Source organism: Molothrus ater, chromosome 6 (genome assembly GCF_012460135.2).
Source record: "Molothrus ater isolate BHLD 08-10-18 breed brown headed cowbird chromosome 6, BPBGC_Mater_1.1, whole genome shotgun sequence".
NCBI classification, from domain to species: domain Eukaryota; kingdom Metazoa; phylum Chordata; class Aves; order Passeriformes; family Icteridae; genus Molothrus; species Molothrus ater.
The window spans coordinates 6,843,098-6,854,768 of NC_050483.2; positions in this window are offsets into that span (position 1 = coordinate 6,843,098).

Below are 11,671 nucleotides of genomic sequence, written 5' to 3' on the forward strand. Positions count from 1 at the left end.
AAAGAAAATCATGTTGGTAGGGTAGGGTCACTTTTAGCTCTTTCATCCATTTCAAAGCAGAGAAACTGTTTCCTCTTACCTTCTTTCCACTGTCAGCTTCCCCACGGCAGGAAATGATTTGTATCTTGCCATTATTTCCTGATGACAAGAAAATCTTCAGGACTCCCAGTAAGACACTGAATGGACCTGAAGAGGTGAAATAATGAAGTAAAAATAAGTCAGTTCTATATTTAGGGCATTTCTGAGACAGAAATCATGACCCTGAATTGTAGCAACAAGTGTTGGTTAAATAGGAGTGGGATAAAATTCCCCAAAACCCTGCTCCCATTGAATCATCAAATAAAACAGATTGGCTCTAAATGTATGCATGCAAAGGCAATAAAAAGGAATCAAAATGCAAACTTTAAAGACAAGAACAAATCAAAGAGGGCATCTCTGATCAACAACAATCCCTAAATGCCAAGAGAGCCTCAGGGGAGTCAAGGGAAGTTGGATCAGTGACAGGCTGGTTGGAATGTAAGGTTCCAAGCTCCTTACCATGGAACAGACTCCACCCAGGGTACCTCATTCACTACAGCAATGGATGAAAACACAGAATTGTGCTGTAGATACCATTTTTAAAGCAAAATGTCCTACCCTTCCATCTCTTCAGGGACCTACAAGCAGAACCAGGAGTCTGATTAATTATTCTTTGTTTTTGCTACTTGGCCCTCCTTTAAGTGTCTACAGGCTTATGTTGTTTAGCAGTAACATATTCCTGTGCTCTTACCTATAGTTAATATCATAGACAGTTGCAATAAAACAGAAATAGATTGATTTGCATCGCTGGATTTCCTGTTTCAGTTCAAAACAATATCAGATTCATTCCTGTGAATTGTACTAGATTTGCCAAGCATGGAGAGGGCATTTCTCCAGTTCTCACACAACTATCACCTGCTAGACTGCAGGGATTTCATTTAACCTGTGGATCTCAATCCTGGCCCAGGGAGAGCATTCCTAAGGTGACACCCTACACCCAGTTTAATTTCAATAGTTTAACCTGTGAAGTCATTAAAAATGTCAGTAAGAGCAGTGCTGGTCAGAGCAGGATTCCATGTGCTACCAATGAATTCAGTGCCTACATTCCCTCACTGAGGTGTCCAACACACCCGCTCCTTGTGTCTGGCTCTTGCACAGTTCCTAGAGCTCCCATGATCATCTGTGCCCACCTACAATTCAGGAAATTACCTGATGCTCCAGCTCCCACTGCAGCTGCCTCCTTTCTCTGCCTGCTGGAAAGAGCACAGGGCTGGGGAGCAACACTCAGCTGCTTTTCCTCACAGGAATATTTTCTTCTGACTTCAACCAAACCATTTCTCCCAGACTGGTCTGTTTCACTCCTAAAATCATTCCCACCACGAATTGGGACACTATTTGGGATCAATATTTTCCAGTCTGATTCTTAGCAACAAACTCCTGTACTAGCAGAGGTTCATGGGGCTCCTGATCCGTGTTTGGATCCCTGCCTGTGGGAGGAAAATCCACATCTTACCTAAAAATATCCAAATGCCACTTCCTATGAATTTCCTTAGGAATTGTTGCATGATTCAAGGAGAGGATTGGGAAAAACATAGTTTTCATTGCTGTTCAGGGAGCTTCTTGCCATTACTTTTCAGGGCAGGAGATAAGACACAGTCCTTCATATATGTTGTTTAGCCTCCTTGAAGTATGTATTTGTGAGCCTTTTCAAGTCTATATTTAAGCCTCCTTTCTCTTCCAGGCCTTTATCTGGTTAGTTTAGATGAAGCAGCTGCTCTTCAGAAACTGTCAAATAAATACTAATTTTTTCCAATGATAGACACCACTTATCTGCTTGCTACTGCTACATCTGAATTTGCAATCAAAACCACTGCAAGATGTATTCCCAAATGGAAGAAAACAGGGTGCGGCTTTTTCCAGTTTAAAACAACAACCAATCAGTTCACATCTAAAGAAAATGCTAAATAGCCTGCTCCTGAAGCATAATCCAACTGAACAAACCACAAGTATTCAATGGAAGAGCTGATCTACACCATCACACTGGAAAGCATCTCTGTATCTCCAGCTGAGCTCCAAGCCTGCATGACTCTGTCAGCTCCTCAGGCTCCCCTCAGGCAAGGTTCAGACAAGATTCACACACTAAGGGATGCTATTCCAGCATGGAAACAAATACCAGTCACAACCTGTGGGATCATCCCCAAACCACACCATTTTTCCTTATCCTAAGTTGCACACAATTTTGCCTTCAATGTAATAAATGTAAAGAAATTATTTTTTCACAAGTCTTAATGTGCACATAAATGACCAGAGCAAGTCTTGTGAATACAACAGAAAGAGACCCTGGAGAGCTTTTCTTTATAAACACTGGTACCACACCTGTTCTGAACAGCTCCAATGGGCAATGTTCAGTTCATGTCCCTCTCTTTTGGCACAGGGAAGGTGAGAAAAGCAGGGGAGATCACATTGACCAAGTTCTGCCTTTCAAGAGGAAAATCATGCTGACTGATACTATGAGCTAAGCACACTGCTGAACCAATGAATTCACATTTCAGTGCCTAACACAAACATGTTCAGGACAAAATTGAACACCCACAGTTTGAAAAATTAGTCAATTATTTGTAGATACAGAAAAGGGGTTTAGGTCTCCTATTACATTTATTAAATATCTGATGAAAGAAACCTGAGGGGGTAGTTTTCCCACTTGTACATCAAAGCCTAAATATTCCAAATGTCCATTCTCACCTGTAAATGCCTGCTTGACCAGACTCTGCCAGCTTCCCATTTGTAGTCAATGACCCAAATGCACGGCCTAAGTATAACCCAGAAGGCTTAAACTGTGCAGAATAGAATTATTTCAAGACAAACATTTTATTTTGTACTTAAAAATTTAGCAGAAGTTGGAGAGTTAAATGAATGTCAATGCTCTGCTTTTTACAATGTAACTTGCTTTGAAAATGAATAGATACAAGTAAGGAAATGAACATTTTTTAAAAAGTACCTTGTACTTTTACCTCTAAACTGGAAAACTCCTTTTAGTAGAAGAGCAGGCTTGAAAACACTGCTGCAACAATTACCTATAGCCTCCCAAAAATGACTCCGACTGCAGGGTGTGAGGCGTAATTTTGGTTCCTAAGTACTCAGGTACTACCGTCAAATACATTAATGGTAACTATTGCCAACATTTTCAATAGAAATATCAAAGAAAACTGACTATAAATATTCAAAGTATATTTTTCCCTAACAGGAACAAAGTCTGTATAGGAGTAAGACAAAACCAAAGAGGCTGCATGTGGTGACCCTGCATGAGCAGTCATCTCTCCTTTAGCAGACACTGCAAAGGAATCAGCCTTGTCAGGGTCCAAAAGACCAAGGAAGGGCTGCCAAGGGCCATGTGCAAGCTGCAATAACTTAGGCCAGCTTCTGTGTGTTCAGTAGCTCACAGATGAGGCTGGAATACAAACACCCTGATTTGGCATTTTGGGACACAGACGGAGGAAATGTCACTGACAAATGAAAAACTAAGTTAAAGCAGATTGGGACACTTAACATCTTTCTTTAGGCTTGCATCAGCTGCTTGCACCAGCTCTGGGGAGAAAAAGCCAGCAGGGAACAGAACTTCCAAATTCACTCCTGGCCCTTTCCTTCCAGCCCACATAAGTGTTTCCTGTGAGCTGGATACAGGGAGGAGAGGGAGGCTCCCACATCCAGATCAATGTGACCCCTCTGCTCTGACTTTGAATCACAGTCAGGGGACATTCAAGTATCAAAGGCATGAACTTCACAACTCACCTCAGAGGAACCTTCATTTCCAAGCTTGTTTGTGACCAGTATATTGTGACATTGTGGCTGTCAAAACAAAGAGCCACATTTCTGAGCTGTGTCATTGAAATGTAATTGCAGAGGGGCAGTTTTGTGCTGTTCTGTGCAACCCTGAAGAGAAGTGCAAAATAAAACAGCCCAGAATCAGGAGCATCCTGTGACAACTTAACGAAACATAGGCAACCAAAACCTATGTGGGACATATAAAACCTATGTGTGATCTATTTTCAATTGCTGCTTCTAGTAGAGCGTTACAGAACATCAATTCATAAGCAGTTGAGCTCATTGGCATGACCCAAAATGACTTTTGAGAGTGGATTTACCAGGGTCAAGTCTCTCTTGTATACTGAATTTACATAAGCAAGTGGTGCAAAGGAATGCAATGTTGTCCATTCCATGCCAGCCACTTCTGTGTTTGGCTGTGGAAAAGCTGCAATGGCAAACAAAAAAAAATCCCCCACAAAAAACCCCAAACCAAACCAACATAAACCACAAACAAACAAACAAACAAACAAAAAACCTTCACAAAAAATCCCCAAAGAATGAAAACCAAAAACATTTAAAAATCCCAAAATCATAAACCCTTCTCCACCCCCAAAAAGAAAATATAGTTGTAAGCAAAGAAACTAAAAAGGCAAGGTTAGATATCAAATAGATATAAAAAAGGAAATTTATTGCAGAGTACTACCAGGTCTCCCAAGCCCAGGGGAATTGTTTGAAATAGACTCATGGATACATTCTCTTAATACCTGAGAATTTTATCCCAGTGCATCTCTATGCTGTGAAGTTTCACAAATTCATTACCCCTTCAGAAATATGCTAGAATCACACAAGTAAAAACTAACTCAACATATCATCATCACCATCTTTAGCACTTCTTCTCCTTAAAAAAATACACTTAGAACTATGAGGTGAAAGAAACACCTTTAAAAAATCCAAACAAACCAACAGGTACCAGATTGATGCAGACAACCCCTTAGTGTTAAGCTCCCACAGACCTAAGCTAAGAGGGACATCCAGGGGAAATAGAGTTTACATCCTCTTGATGGCTGCAGCTTACATTAAACCATTTCACATCTGTGTTATAAATATTCAGAAAGAAATGTCTGTCTTGTATTATACACATCACTGGGAAGGCAAAGGTGTGCAAGAATGAAAAGTACTATTTGATTGCCACAGAGATAACAGTTGTGCCACATCTTGATTCATTTGGTCAGAGAGAGAAAATTCTTCATCACTGCTTTACCAAACAAATTATCTGCCTCAGAGTTCACTGTTAAACCAGGGACATTGTGCAAAGAAAAACAAAAAATTAAATAATAATAACAACCCCCCCCATGCCTCTGGTGCTACACTTGCATAGGTATTTATTGCCATTGATAATGAAGCTATCTTTGGTAATCCTGTATCAAATTCCCTAATGGCAATAAATATTATGAGCTAAGATGGATAATGATTGAAGCTGCTGTTTTGAGCAAATGGAGCTGAACTGAGTAAAGGCTGACAAACTGCTTTTGTTTTTTTTTTCAAGCAAGATGGAAAAAAATCCCTTGTATGTGAAGAAACCTGTTGCCCCAATTCATCTCTTTGGATAGCCACCCTTGTGGATTGAAGGAAAAAGCCAAGGAGTCCCATCTCAGAGTCACAGACACTTTCCTCTGTGGGACATGGGAGTATTGAAGCAAAGGCACATGTGCTCCATGTCACCAGCAACATTTTTCCCACTTTCTTTCAGCCCCAGGAAGGGAGATCAGCCATCCATGGTGCTGTTCTCCCCCACCTTCTCAGGTGCTCCCAGCAGCTCCAACGCAGTGGCCCTCACTCCATTATTCCCTGAGCAGACTGGGGGGAAAGCTTCCCAGTCCTCTGGCTCCATCTGCACTGTTTCTCATGTTGCTTCATGTTAGATCCAACCCATCTTGAGAGACAGGATTGGGGAAAACAGGGCTTTTGCTTCCCATCACATGCCTGCAGCCAATGGCTCTTACCATAGCAGGGCTCAGCTCTGCAAACTCCCTGCAATCAAAGTCTCACAGAAACCTGCTTGGTGCTGGAGAGTCTCCCTGGCCCTGTCAAGAAAGGACTGCATTGGGAACAGGCACAGAGAGCAGACAAAACAGGCAAATCCCCACATGGTGACTGGGTGAATTCCTGCCATCCTGAAAGAATGTTCACTTCTGATCCCAGCTGCAAAGCAAATCCACACTAACTGGAACCAGCCATGGTTCTGTACCCAGGCCACTTGAAATCCACAATCAGGAGCTTTTATTCAGCTGCTCACCACCTCTGAACTGCATGAAATATTGCCTCTGCAAGACAAAATGGTAGTATTCCACTCCAAGGTTTCATAATAACCACTTGCAGGGTATGGCAGAAATATTCTTCCATTGGGGTATTCATCTTTACAATATTCCAAAGCACATCTTCAAGGACTTTTTCCAATACATTCCCTGGCTTCCAAATCAAATAAGCATTAATAAAGAAAAGATAACATTCATATCTCTGAAGGAGATTGCATCTATAAAAAGATACTGAAGTAATTAGTGTTGAGTATTTTTCTAAATTCTCAGACCATTAAAGCAAGAGCACCTTAGTTTAAGGAAGGCACCTTTCCAGTGCTTAGCTTTCCGCTCACAGAGTTTAGTTAGGGCTTAGTGTACTGGCAATCTCTTTATTCAATTAAATTCTCTTTTCACAACAGGAAATTTTCTTTTTATAAAAAGTTACAAATTATGTATAAATTTATTGAAATACGTTTTGATAAAAATCATTACAATAAAAAACCACAATATGAATAGGTGATAAATGATGTATAAATTTACTGTATCAGATGATGTATAGTTTTTCTAACAATAATTATGTCTAGTACTAGGTACTGTAGCATAAGTGTGTGTGTGAGTAATGTTCATTATTCAGACTAAATCACCCTACACAATACTCTTTGCATCAGGAAATAGTAAAATGATTTTCATTGCAAGTGTCCTTAAGAGTAGTAGGAGTAAAGCAAGCCTAAGCAGATGATCATTGGCACTATCCAAGAGCAGAATTTCTCTCCATAAAATTAGGGTTTAAAGCCAAAAAAGACCAGCCTCTCAAAGACACAGCAGATGAGGTGCTCATCTGCAGACGCAGAAATCTCCTGTCTGATCAGGATCTGCCCTTGGTGTAATATTAGGAATTCCCAAATGGGCAACCAACTGTGGGAGTCCATGTCATAACCAAACAATACTGCAAGACAGAGGAAACACACTACAAACAGAGCTCTGAAATCTTTATTTGCCTGTAACAAATAGAAAGCATGTAGATCTTCTCATTAATGCATCCTAGATGGAGCTGGTGAAACCACAAATAGGATTGAAAGTGTGAAATAGAGAAAGATCTTTCAGAGATATAAACAGTGGCTCTAATAATTCAGAATGACAATAAGTCTCCGAACATTTGGATGGGAAAGATGGAAGACAACTTGGATAAAAATAGAAAGGCATGCCCTGATGCACTGGCTACACTAGAAGTTGATTTTTTCTCAGTAGAGTGGAGAAAAGCAATTCTTGATTAATGAATCCTTTGAAGGCAAATTGTCACCTTTTTCCCACCCATTTATCCCTCAGTCCTGCAGCTAGAGCTGCATGAAGAGGCATTTACTCTCTTTGTACTACACTTTCATTTTGGTGGGAGACTTCAGTGGAAAATATACCAACCTTAACATCTAGTACACTTCAAGGAATATTCTAAGGATAGAGGTATAATCTGCTTTTTATAGAATTTGTCAAAAGCCTGCTGTTGTTTCACTAGAACTGAAAGCAGTCTGCAAAGTGAACAAACAGGCCTACTTCTAAAACCAGGCACAGAAAAGCAAAAAGGGATCATGGAGCCAGGACTGAACATTGAGCACATGTGAAGGTGCAGCCCTGGTCATTTTTGTGTGGCCACCTAAGCAGCTACACCATGGCAAGTACAGCTTCAGTATCAGAATAGGATCTTGAAGACAAAGGGCAGTTCTTTCACTGCTTTAAAGCAACAGAAATCCTTGGAAATCAATAAAGAGCTGGGAAGGCTGCATCAGCTGAAATGCACATTGGACATATTTCTATAAAACATATTTTACATGTCACCATAACTCCACTGGGGAAAATCCCACCAACAGGGGGCTGATGTCATCTGAACAGCGACATCCCAGCAGATGAAACAATGACCCAAACAATGAGCCCAGGACTGACTGAATCAGCAGCCATCCTAAGAAATCAGCTGTGAGTCAACCTGAGGAACAGCACAACAAGAAATGAGGATTGCTTACACCCCAGGCAGAATAGAGCAAGGACTGGAGTCTCCTGACTAAACAGAACAAGCAGCAATCAAAAAGGCTTAGGGATGTTTCTGCTCCTCAAAGATTTCTGAGGAGAACTCAAAAGCTCCCTCAGCTCCAAAGTCTGCAGTGGGCAAAGGAGGAAAGGTTCCTGTTGGCTGCCCCAAACCTCATCAGCCTGGCCTGAGCTTTGATGGACCCAGTTTGGCAGTGAAAGCTGACAAAGAGTTGAAAGAGTAACTGTGGGACAGAGGGCAGCAAGTTAGAGGAAAGAAAGGGGTTTGTAACCAGATTGAAAGAATTTAATTTTAAAAGAGGATGGGAATTTAATTTCATTTAGCAAAGTGCTTCACCTAGGGACAAACCAAAAGAAGGAACTGGATATTAAATGAGACAACTGTACTGTAAAGTTGGTGAAAAGAACAAGTGAGGCCTCCCTGAAGCCATTTCCATGATGTTACCAGCACACACTGACCATGTAAAAAGGAAAAATGGGTACAAAGGTTCTTTGCCCACAGAGAAAAACAGTCCCAAAATACTGTTTGGTAACTGTCAAGACAGCTTGATATTATTGCTACAAGAATTTCTGGCAAGTGCCATCTGTGTATCCTTACTCATACTTCTGAAGCTTTGAGGGTCAAGCAATCACTGAGGTCAGAGCTCCAGGTTTTCACAGAACCTTACGTAGACATAAATCTCAACAGGAATCCTACAACTACTCACCACAAAATCAAGAAGAAGGAGAACTTTTCAAGTATCCATCCTTGCTCCCAGTTCTTATCTCTGTGCCAAGGAATGTGGCCTGAAACACTGTAAATAGCACTCTGCAGAAATTAGTTGTGTTTTACTTGTCAAAACATCTTCAGAGGGAATGCAAGTCAGACTTGTTTTTTCCCAGCAAGAATTCCACTGGAACTATAATTCAATCTAGAAGAAGCAAGATCCATCTGCCACTGGCACCAGGCAAAACTCAAAACCCATACAAAAATAACACCAGACTAGAAAAAGTGGACATGAGTCTTCTAACAATGGGAGAGTCTTTCAATGGACTGGGGAATATGTTCAATTTGCTGTCAATGACAGCCCTGATAGAACACTGCACATTCAGGAACAACATTGAGTGGCTGCTGCAAGAGGCATCAATTGTCCCCAAGGGCCCTGTTCTACAGCACTGCCCATCACCGTGAGTGTCTCTGAGGCTCTCTGGAAAATACCATGGGAGGAACAGGCACTGCAGATTGCTTGGGCTGAAACAAAAGCAAAGGCACTCAAACAGCAAGAACAGCCTGGGTTTGCTGCATGAGCCTTACCATGAGCAGTGCAGCTTAAGGAATTCTATGAAGTCCACAAGGGTGTCACAAAGTTTTGGGACATTGGGATGGGGTTTTTTCTGGTTTGTGGTGGTTTTTTTGGTTTTTAATTTTTTTTTTTTTTTGTGGTGATGGTGATTGGCTTTTCTTTGTTCAGCTCTTTTTTTGTTGAAGTTTCTTTGTTTGCCTTTTTTTTTTTTTGCTGTCGTTTTTCATACATGTATTGCAGCAGCATCTCAAAGCATCATTAGAACTTAGAGCACCATTAGACCAGCAAAGCAAAACATTCAATAGAAATAGCTCCCTGCAGACTTGATTTAAAAGGGAGCTGGGAAGCAGCTCCTGTGAAAAATGTCCTACAAGCAGCTCCAAAAAATAGTCATAATTAATCTTCAAAATATTTCAGATCTTCATTTAAAAGTTGCAGATTTCACTTTTGGCCAAGGCTTCTTCAGCAAAACATTCTAAGTATGCAGAAAATATTTGTTTCTTAAAAAGAAGTTCTATACTTATTCCCTACTCAAAAATATGTAATCTCATTAAACACAAGATAAAATTAGAGAATGGAACAAACACTAGGAGGCAGACAAAAATTGCTAACATAACTACTGAAGGTACTTAATCTTTGGAGGCATCTGTATTTTAATATTTGCCTTGTTGCAGCCTGGGTTCCCCTCAAACTGCTGGGCTCCCAAAGACCAGCTATTTCTAACCTAAACCCCAGTTCCTCTTAGAGCAAGCTAACTAACCACAGAGAATAATCATTTGTACAACAGAATAAAACACATGAGCAGAGCAGAGGCTGAACATCAAATCATCATCCAAAGCTGCTTTATCCCAACATGAAGATTATAGAGAAAGCAACCAAAAGTCCAAATGCTAAGGACTCTACTCTTACAAGCTTTTGAGAAACCTACATGGTAAGGAATTGAAATACTCTGAATGGTATTTTACCACTGAAATGTCCTCATTTTTTTAGAAAAAGCTTCGTGCTGCAAGCAAAAGTTTTGTGATTCAAAACATCCAAGGCCAAAAGCTCCAAAGACTTAACAGTCTGCACAATTTTATCTTCTGACTGTATTAACATAGTGCTCTGCACACAGAAAAGAACAAAACCACATAATAGTGAAGATGATTGATGGAGAGATTTAATTCCTTCTATTCAGTCTATTAACTCAGCCATTATCCCCAGGGAGAATATACACTATGTTGGATAAGAAAATGGCAAAAGTGTATTCCATGACTCTGCAAGTGGCAATAGTTCTCTGTTCTCAGGGAGAACTGAAACCATTTGAATTCATTCCAAATTGTGCCAGAGGCCAGCTGCACACACACTGCTGCACAAATGCAAGTGCCAGCCCAGCAATGCTACCAATTCCTTACAAACCTTCCATCAGGGCCTTGAGTGCACCACCAGCCCTCCAATGGCCCTGGGAGCTGCAGCCCCAGAAGCGCTGCCCCAGGGCCCAGGGCCTGCCCTGGGGACGACAAGGGACTGTCCTGCCTGGGCCCTGGGCCCTCTTGGCTCCTGCAGCATCCTCCCTCATGGCACAGCCCACACCTCTCTGCTGCCACATTTCTGCAGAACAGAACTGATCTCCTCAGCAAGGGCAAAGGCAGGCAAGTACCACCCACCCACCTGCTGGATCTCAGTGCCCAAGGGGTCCCTGAAAAGCCAGCAACAGGATTCCATCTTGCACAGCTACAGCAATTTCCTTTCTTTACAATCAGCAATTGGCCTGCCTGCTCACTCTAATTCAATCCCCAGTTCATCTCACCCCCACTTTAAAACACTAAGGACAGCACGTTGGAAATAACTGCAATAAAAGCAGAGAGTGCAGGCAGTGCCAAGGCCTGCCAGAGGCTAGCCAGGCACTGCCCAAGGACAGAACTGCTGCCCACTGCAGCAGGGAGGAGACATCAGCTAAAGAGCACCACAGCAGCCATTAAATAAGAGCAAAACATCTGGGAAAGAAGCTGATGCTTCAATGATTCCATGACAAATTATAAGAAGCAGCCCCCAAATTCTTGGTGAATTTGGCCCAAGTGTCAGGTAGTATGTTCTTTATTTCACAACAAGCACTTCCAGCATTTTCTTCAGACTGAAACTCTTAGAAATATTTATCTATCACTGTGCTAGTCTGTGAAGATGCCAGTGAAAATGTTTCATTTTACAGACCCATTCACATGCAACTCTAGAGGACAAAGCTAAGTAGGAAGA